This window comes from Miscanthus floridulus, unplaced genomic scaffold (assembly GCF_019320115.1).
Source record: "Miscanthus floridulus cultivar M001 unplaced genomic scaffold, ASM1932011v1 os_2040, whole genome shotgun sequence".
Classification (NCBI taxonomy): domain Eukaryota; kingdom Viridiplantae; phylum Streptophyta; class Magnoliopsida; order Poales; family Poaceae; genus Miscanthus; species Miscanthus floridulus.
The window spans coordinates 1-9,960 of record NW_027098061.1 but is presented as its reverse complement, the minus strand read 5'-3'; the positions used below and the strand labels follow the sequence as shown (position 1 = coordinate 9,960).

General features: G+C 48.3%; 1 long non-coding RNA gene across 1 annotated transcript; it reads right to left on the bottom strand.

Moving 5' to 3' along the window:
• Positions 1–6,807: 6,807 nt before the first annotated feature.
• Positions 6,808–8,913, bottom strand: LOC136534549 (uncharacterized). Its single transcript, XR_010778740.1, has 3 exons — positions 8,277–8,913; positions 7,172–8,173; positions 6,808–7,081 (listed from the first exon to the last, which is right to left on the bottom strand). It is a non-coding gene; the product is annotated as an uncharacterized lncRNA (long non-coding RNA).
• Between the last annotated feature and the right edge of the window lie 1,047 nt (positions 8,914–9,960).

The window sequence follows — 9,960 nt, the reverse complement described above, 5'->3', positions numbered from 1 at the left end:
TTCGATCACTGTTGGCCTCGTGTCTGTTTTAATGTAGCCCTTAGCCATGTGCTTGGGTGGGTATACACGGTTCTCACCAGTGGCGGATCTACAGGGAGGCTGGGGGCTCGTGCCCCCCCTACAGCTGGTGCATCAATGGAAATATGGGGAGGGTGAGAGAGAAGAAGAGGTGGAGGAAAGAAAAAAATGGAGAGAGATGAAGAAGAAGAGACCAGCCCCTCTTCAATCCTGTTCTGCATCAGCCACTAGTTCTCACAGATTTTTTAACCCACCCATAAAATGAAAGAAGTTGCTATATGGGTTTGGACCGGGTGGATCAAGTGGATTTTGTGGGTTATCTGTTTGCACCAAGGAGAAGGGGACAAGAAGGTCTCGGCGATGGAGATCCTCCTCATGATCTAAGCCGGCGTGGCGACGTCCCTCCTGGTCGTCTCGCACGTGATCACCTTCATTACTGCCGAGCCCCCAGCCGTGGAGCTATCGCGGCCAACGTGGTCAGCTCCACGGCGAGTCTCATGCAAGCCGCTGGCGGCGGCCTCGCAGCAGTCTGAGTCTGGCGCGCAGCACAGTCTGATCAGGCGCAGCAGCACATTTCGGCTCATCGCTCTTTTCTGTCTTTTCGTCCTTCGTGTTTAGTAGGCTAAGGGAGCACCCCCTCCTGTTTCCATCCATCAAAAAAAGTGTGGTGTGCTTTGCATTTCACTGGTGTCCTTCGTGTTTAGTAGGCTAAGTGTTGTTACTCATTTCATAGTTGGACGATCGTACGTGGTTCCTTGTGTTTAAGTGTGGTCGTTTGTTGGTGTGCTTTGATAACTGCTCCCCTCTAGTTATATATATATGGGATTTTGATCACAGTTGGCCTTGTGTCTATTTTAATGTAGCCCTTAGCCATGTGCATGGGTTGGTATACACGGTTCTCACCAGGGGCGGATCTACAGGGAGGCTGGGGGGCTCGTGCCCCCCTATAGCTGGTGCATCAATGGAAATATGGGGAGGGTGAGAGAGAAGAAGAGTTGGAGAAAAGAAAAAATGGAGAGAGGTGAAGAAAAAGAGACCAACTCCTCTTCAATCCTGTTCTGCATCCGCCACTGGTTCTCACATATTTTTTAACCCACCCATGAAATGAAAGAAGTTGCTATATGGGTTTGGATCGGGTGGATCAAGTGGATTTTGTGGGTCATCTGTTTGCACCAAGGAGAAGAGGAACAAGAAGGTCTCGGCGATGGAGATCCTCCTCATGATCTGAGCCGGCATGGCGACGTCCCTCCTGGTCGTCTCGCACATGATCACCTTCGTTACTGCCGAGCCCCCCGGCCGTGGAGCTGTCGCGGCCAACGTGGTCGGCTCCACGGCGAGTCTCATGCAGGCCGCAGGCGGCGGCCTCGCTGCAGTCTAAGGCCAGCGCGCAGCACAGACTGATCAGGCGCAACAGCTCATTTCAGCTCGTCGCTCTTTTTTCTGTCTTTTTGTCCTTCATGTTTAGTAGGCTAAGGGAGCACCCCTCCTGTTTCCATCCATCAAAAAAAGTGTGGTGTGCTTTGCATTTCACTGGTGTCCTTCGTGTTTAGTAGGCTAATTGTTGTTACTCATTTCACAGTTGGATGATCGTACGTGGTTCCTTGTGTTTAAGTGTGGTCATTTATTGGTGTGCTTTGCTCACTGCTCCCCTCTAGTTGTATATATATATATGCTGTTTTGATCACTGTTGGCCTCATGTCTGCTTTAATGTAGCCCTTAGCCCTGTGCATGGGTCGGTATATACGGTTCTCACTAGGGCCGGATCTATAGGGAGGCTAGGGGGCTCGTGCCCCCCTACAGCTAGTGCATCAATGAAAATATGGGGAGGGTGAGAGAGAAGAAGAGGTGGAGGAAAGAAAAAAATGGAGAGAGATGAAGAAGAAGAGACCAACCCCTCTTCAATCCTGTTGTACATCCGCCACTGGTTCTCACAGATTTTTTAACCCACCCATGAAATGAAAGAAGTTGCTATATGGGTTTGGATCGGGTGGATCAAGTGGATTTTGTGGGTCATCTGTTTGCACCAAGATGAAGGGGAACAAGAAGGTCTCGGCGATGGAGATCCTCCTCATGATCTGTGCCGGCGTGGCGACGTCCCTCCTGGTCGTCTCGCACGTGATCACCTTCGTTACTGCCGAGCCCCCCAGCCGTGGAGCTGTCGCGGCCAACGTGGTTGGCTCCACGGCAAGTCTCATGCAGGCCGCTGGCGGCATCCTCGCAGCAGTCTGAGGCCGGCGCGCAGCATAGTCTAATCAGGCGCAACAACTCATTTCGGCTTGTCGCGCTTTTCTGTCTTTTCATCCTTCGTGTTTAGTAGGCTCAGGGAGCACCCCCTCCTGTTTCCATCCATCAAAAAAATGTGGTGTGCTTTGCATTTCACTAGTGTCCTTCGTGTTTAGTAGGCTAAGTGTTGTTACTCGTTTCATAGTTGGACGATCGTACGTGGTTCCTTGTGTTTAAGTGTGGTCGTTTGTTGGTGTGCTTTGATCACTGCTCCCCTCTAGTTCTATATATATATATGGTGTTTTGATCATTACTGGCCTCGTGTCTATTTTAATGTAGGCCTTAGCCCTGTGCATGGGTTGGTATACACGGTTCTCACCAGGGGCAGATCTAAAGGGAGGCTGGGGTGCTCGTGCCCCCCCTACAGCTGGTGCATCAATGAAAATATGGGGAGGGTGAGAGAGAAGAAGAGTTGGAGGAAAGAAAAAAATGGAGAGATGAAGAAGAAGACACCAACCCCTCTTCAATCCTGTTGTGCATCCGCCACTGGTTCCCACAGATTTTTTAACCCACCCATGAAATGAAAGAAGTTGCTATATGGGTTTGGATCGGGTGGATCAAGTGGATTTTGTGGTTCATCTGTTTGCACCAAGGAGAAGGGGAACAAGAAGGTCTCGGCGATGGAGATCCTCCTCATGATCTGAACCGGCGTGGCGACGTCCCTCCTGGTCGTCTCGCACGTGATCACCTTCGTTACTGTCGAGCCCCCCAGCCGTGGAGCTGTCGCGGCCAACGTGGTCGGCTCCACGGCGAGTCTCATGCACGCCGCAGGCGGCGGCCTCGCTGCAGTTTGAGGCCAGCACGCAGCACAGTCTGATCAGGCGCAGCAGCTCATTTCGGCTCGTCACTCTTTTCTGTCTTTTCGTCCTTCGTGTTTAGTAGGCTAAGGGAGCACCCCCTCCTGTTTCCATCCATCAAAAAAAGTGTGGTGTGCTTTGCATTTCACTGGTGTCCTTCGTGTTTAGTAGGCTAAGTGTTGTTACTCATTTCATAGTTGGATGATCGTACGTGTTTCCTTGTGTTTAAGTGTGGTCGTTTGTTGGTGTGCTTTGATCACTGCTCCCCTCTATTTGTATATATATATATATATATATATATATATATATATATATATATATATATATATATATATATATATGCTGTTTTGATCACTGCTGGCCTCGTGTCTATTTTAATGTAGCCCTTAGCCCTATGCATGGGTCGGTATACAAGATTCTCACCAGGGGCGGATCTACAGGGAGGCTGGGGGGCTCGTGCCCCCCTACAGCTAGTGCATAAATGGAAATATGGGAAGGGTGAGAGAGAAGAAGAGGTGGAGGAAAGAAAAAATACAGAGAGATGAAGAAGAAGAGACCAGCCCCTCTTCAATCCTATTCTGCATCCACCACTGGTTCTCACAGATTTTTTAACCCACCCATGAAATGAAAAAAGTTGCTATATGGGTTTGGATCGGGTGGATCAAGTGGATTTTGTGGGTCATCTGTTTGCACCAAGGAGAAGGGGAACAAGAAGGTCTCGACGATGGAGATCATCCTCATGGTCTAAGCCGACGTGGCGACGTCCCTCCTGGTTGTCTCGCACGTGATCACCTTAGTAACTGCCGAGCCCCCCGGCCATGGAGCTATCGCGGCCAACGTGGTCGGCTCCACGGCGAGTCTCATGCAGGCCGCAGGCGGCGGCCTCGCAGCAGTCTGAGGCCGGCGCGCAGAACAGTCTGATCAGGCGCAGCAGCTCATTTCAGCTCGTCGCTCTTTTCTGTCTTTTCGTCCTTCGTGTTTAGTAGGCTAAGGGAGCACCCCCTCCTGTTTCCATCCATCAAAAAAAGTGTGGTGTGCTTTGCATTTCACTGGTGTCCTTCGTGTTTAGTAGGCTAAGTGTTGTTACTCATTTCACAGTTGGATGATCGTACGTGGTTCCTTGTGTTTAAGTGTGATCGTTTGTTGGTGTGCTTTGATCACTGCTCCCCTCTAGTTGTATATATATATGGTGTTTTGATCATTGCTGGCCTCGTGTCTGTTTTAATGTAGCCCTTAGCTTTGTGCATGGGTGGGTATACATACCAGGGGCGGATCTACAGGGAGGCTGGGGGCTCGTGCCCTCCTACAGCTGCTGCATCAATGGAAATATGGGAAGGGTGAGAGAGAAGAAGAGGTGGAGGAAAGAAAAAAAAAATGGAGAGAGATGAAGAAGAAGAGACCAGCCCCCCTTCAATCTTGTTGTGCATCCGCCACTGGTTCTCACAGATTTTTTAACCCACCCATGAAATGAAAGAAGTCGCTATATGGGTTTGGATCGGGTGGATCAAGTGGATTTTGTGGGTCATCTGTTTGAAGCTTATTAGCCCGTTTTCACGTATCTTCACTGCTCTTCCCTGTTCCCTATCGACTCGGGCCCCCCGGCCCCTGTGGTTTTCGTTGCCCGCGATGCTCGTATCTGCTGCCAAGGGCAAAGACACGTGTGTTATGGGCGCCATGAAAGAAGTTGATGCTCGTCGGTGTCGCTAGCTGCATGCCGCCAGGCGCAGGAAAAGAGCCGGTGATGCTGTAGTTGGTGTGATGCGAGTGGGAGACTCGGATCCATGGATCAAATGGGTTCTAACCCAATCCACCCAAACCATGCAATTACATTTTCTCACGGATTGGATCGGGTTAGGATGGGTGGATTCGGTGGTTCTCTCAACCCATGCACAGGGCTAGTAGCCCTCCCACGCTCTGATGAGTTAAAGTGCACGAATATACGTCCACGTCGAGAACACTGCACAGCAGCACATGCACCCTCTTGCAGCTTGTGCAGTGAGGGGCTGAGGTGTGTGAGAGCTTGCGCGCGGCAAGCATCGATCTGCATGGCCTCACAAGGTAACAACGCAAAGCAGGGGCGATGGAAAGCAACGTCGTCGAGGTCGAGCTAGCTAGCTAGAGCTCTCGGCCGAGACGTCGACGTCGCCGTACGTCGTCCGATCCATGCATGTGGACTGGTAACCACCCTCTGACGGCGTGGCCCCGCCCGGTCCCCTCCGCGTTGCCGATCTCGGCAGGTTGGCACAGGAGCCGGCCACGGCGACGCTTCCCGCTTGTGCCAAGGTGACACCGAGGCTGCTATGCCGCATTGAACTGCTTGCTTGATGGGGACGGACTCCATGGGATCCTTTGTTCCATCAGATGGGCCGGTGGTGGGGTTGGCTGCACTGCTCCTGTTTTGGCAATGAGGAAATTTCCTAATAAAATCATTTTGACTAGCAAGTGGTCTAGTCATGATCACCACGCAAATCTCATTTTGTTCGGACTGAGGAAGCTATGCCAGGGAAGCTAAGGCACTTCTACGGGTGCACACGCATGCTTGTGCTGTGGCTGCACATCAAAAGGTGAGGACGTCCATGAAATCGGCAACATCTACACGCGTCGGACACACACCTGCCTCAAGCCCTCCATGTTCGTCTACGCCAAGCAGCTGCAGCTCGTGTCATATCTGGTGTCCACCGGATGGAGAGCGAGCGTCACGAGGATCTAGAGAGCAACCATCCCAATGAACACGTCGGCAACCGGCACTTAGCCGGAGGCCACCACTTGACGCTAGGAGCGACCGTCTGAGGCAAGGAGGTTGCAGACGAGATCGATGCACATGTCTACACCGGTGGCTTGACGGTTGGACAGAGAAGTCACTGGGGCTGCTCCGTCACGCCGATGCAGGGAAGCGCCCGGCGTACGCATGAAGACACCACCGTGGTTGCAGTGAACATGTCGCAATTTGCAACTCGTTGGGTGAAATAGCATTGCCTGGATCTGAATCTGACTGTGGAGCAGAAGCGTTTCATCTGTCACAATATAACTAGAAACACAGGCGCGGCCGCGCCATACTGGATCTGGCCAGTTCATTTCATGTAGCGCATGTTATGGCATCACTTCATTAAAAACAATCTATTTATATGCCAACATATAGTTTGGAGTATAACTAAGCAGAGACTGCAACGTATAATAATGTCAGTTTTTATATTCAAAATATGTCTAACCTTATAGTCACAACTTTTTTTTTTTGCAAAACATATTAAATAGATACTAAGGATAATAAATGTGATTTAGTTCTGCTAAAATGATAGATACCATGAATTTCAGCAAAAGTTATTGTAATTCAAGTGCTTTAGAATACTTGCGCTTATCACATTGAAATTAAACGTGTTCTGTAAAGATTCCTATCATTGAAATTAAACGTGTTCTTCTGCAAAGAATTCAGATAATAGTTTCTTTGGAATGCAAATGAGTGTCAAAACATTAGTACAGTTGAGGTTACCTATTCATTTTTTACACACTCAAATCTAGCTAGTTAAAACACGGCTCTGCTAACCACAGGATGTTGCTACATGGCTCAGCCCTGAATTATGGTTCTTCAGTCTCAAACATATTGCAGGAAGCCAGGAATACATAGAACACGCAACTTTTTCAAGAAAAAATGGTAAAAAATAGAAGCAATATAGGGAAGAAATCAATGCAATCTATCTGGAAATTTCAGTACCGCCATGTTCCCATTTTATTTGATAGTCATCACTTGGAGATAATCATCAGAACATCAGAAGAAATTTTTCTTATGTTCCACATCTTTGTTTGCCATACTAACTTAGCTACATGCTAATATTTTTTGCTGCAGTCGTTCTCTAAGCAAAGATTTAATTTTAACATATCCAGCATTGCTGCGGCGTTTGGATGACTCAGTGTGATCATTCCCGTGCTGTTTCGGTCTATGGCCCGAAATGTACACATGTATGAGGCAAAAAGGTTCTCTCTGACCACTAATGCCACCGGGTATCATGTTATCAAGAAAATTTTGATTAGTATGCTTGTTATTACAATAATTATTGAAAGAATACAAAGAAGGGTACCTTTGTCTCACCAGCCCAGCCTGACGGTGAATCCATCTGAAGTGTGTTGCCCAGTTTGCACACACCACGTTGAAGCAAACCGGCCCATGGATCTTTGTCTGATGATATTAATGTTATTAACGGAAAGGAAAATTTTGCCTATGCTACTTCATGCAGTATCATTAGCCGTTCTAGCTATTCACATATCTGATTGTACAACTATCCCTAGTTTTCAGTTCTATTTTTTAGCTATATATAGTGCTAATTTGAATATGAAACTTTGACAATTGCTATATATTCAAACGTACAGTTATTCAGACTTTTTACAGATCATTGTATTTTTGTATGGATGGTGTAGTTAGAGATAGACTTAAGACGACGGCATAAAATATATAAAGATGAAACCATGCTTGAAGATATACTTATTTCAGCATGCAAGTATTGGGTTTAACCTATAGTAAAGGCCAAGTGGTTAGATGAGTCATTCATACTCCATCAAATAGTTATCTTTTTAGTTCTCAGAACAACTAAAAATTTAAGATATAAATAATTAAAAAAAATGAATCCAGCTTGCAAGATTGCAGAGTAGTTTTGCCTTGCCTAAATGGTAACTTATGACTTATGAGCATCATAAAACTTAATAAACAGATCTCACCTATGATCCAATAAGCAACGTACTCTGCTGTAATTTATAACCCTTATTTATGTTACGAGCTCATTGATTACTCCTAAATGGGAAGTATTAGTAACATCATTAGATCACTAAAATGGATATGTAATCAGCTTAGTTTTCTCTCCCCAATCGAACAAAGTTGGGAAGTATGGTGTGTACAGCATAATTGAGGAGGTGCATTTACACCTGAAAAAAGAACGAAAAATAAGATGGTGAGCAGACCATTTCTGGATTGAGGAACGAGACACTATGAGAAGCGGTGCATGGTGCGTGAAAAGACTGTCTGCATCAGCTTCTATAGAACCTCGATGTCCAGCCGCATCACCGTCCCATCAATTGCACTGAAATCACTGAACTCATGTCAATCTTTGTACAACTGATAGAGATGGGGACTATATAGAACAGCAACCAAATATTGAAAGGGAAAAAAGAAGAAGAGAAAAAGACGCATACATTGTGCCCATTTCACCGAACACGTTGAGGACATCATCCACGAAAGCATCGACGCCGGCAATGAGGTCGACGGTAGCCGACAATGGGGAGCACACGGGAGCAAGAGCAGGCACAGAGGCTGGAGATGCCGTTGCTATCGGATTTCAGGGTTTGGTGATCCTTTCCACGTGACGCAGGCGGGATGCGCGAGAAGCCTGCCCTCCAGCACCGAGAGCGGGGGCGTCCGCGGGAGGAGTCAGCGACTGCTAGACGTGGTCGGAGCTTGGGGATGAGGCCGGCAGTGGTGCGGCGGGACTGCTGGAATCGGAGAGGCAGCGGTCGTCGAGGTTGGCCCAACTGGAAGGCTAGCGGGAAGAGGTGCTGGACTAGTGGAGGTACGCCTCCATCTCCATCTTGCTGGATAACTGCAGTCCGCCGTCCGCAGCAGTCTTTAAGCTCCGCCGCCGCCAGCAGGCGTCGGGAGGCCTTGGTGGCGGCCAGGGGTTGACGGCAGGGGAAGGGGGAGCTGTTGCAGGAGCACGGCGGCATGCGGTGGAGGGGATGAGTCGAGGGTTCGCGACTCGCGAGGATATCCAAGCGTCTGGTTTCGTGGCGAGTCGCAGGGGAAGGCGGCGAGCGCGGCGGCTGGCGGCGCATGAGACGGGTTCGTGAGCATTCGCGATGGCCCGATTTTGCAGCGTAACGGGTAGAGACCCGGAAGCCCCGATCTAACGGTCGATCTCGGTTGTTTGCCAGATCAAACAGTTGATGGGTTAACGGGTGACTTTAAAAGGCCTAGATTGAGGGTTGATTTCGATAAAGTTCGAGGATTTTTTTTAAAAAAAAAACTAAGAGAAGTCTTGGACTGCAGGTTAATTCGACTAAAGTTCGAGGTTTTTTTTGTAAAAATACCGGGGCTCGCACGATGTGGGCCGTCTGCGCGGCCGATCCGATGGCCGGGAAAAACGGGCGACGTGGCCACGCTGCCCGGCCCTTTTTTAGGTGCAGGATTCCTATAAGAAGATAGTAATAATATAATAACCTGGAAACCATTTTGCTGGAGGATGTGAGGTTTTCACAAGGATGTTACATGAAGTATATATGGTGATCGATACGCATGTATCCAGAACAGAAATGCTATATAACACACGTGTGTTTTAGTATAAAAAAACATATTGATTTTTTTGTATCTCCCTCCCTCTCTCTTTCTCACCGGTGACCACCGGCGCCGGCGCCGGCGACCGGCGAGCTCGCCCCGGCGCGTCTCCCCGCGCTCGCGCCGGCCATGGCAGTGGCGGTGGCGGCGAATCTGTGATTTGTCCTTCCATAGAAAAAAAAATTATGATCTGTGAAGGCTGAAAGCTGGAGGTAGAAAAAAGGTGTAGACTGTTGGATCTTAATCCTATGATATAAAAAAATTCATGTGTTAAAACTATATAAAACACATAGTTGTGTAGTTTACATACTCATCCGGAAAGCAACAAATAAAACGATCACCATGCATGCATTTGCATTCATGTCTCTCTCGTGTACGTGTGAAACGGGAACCGGGAGAAGGAATTGTCTCCATTCATGTTTGGTTGCCACAAGCTGGAGACGGTACATTAATTTTTTTATTACTACAGTAGTTAGTAAATATAAGTAGGACGTACGTACGTAGTATAGTACCTACTGATCTTCGTCCCTCATCATGGGTCGTGTCTCG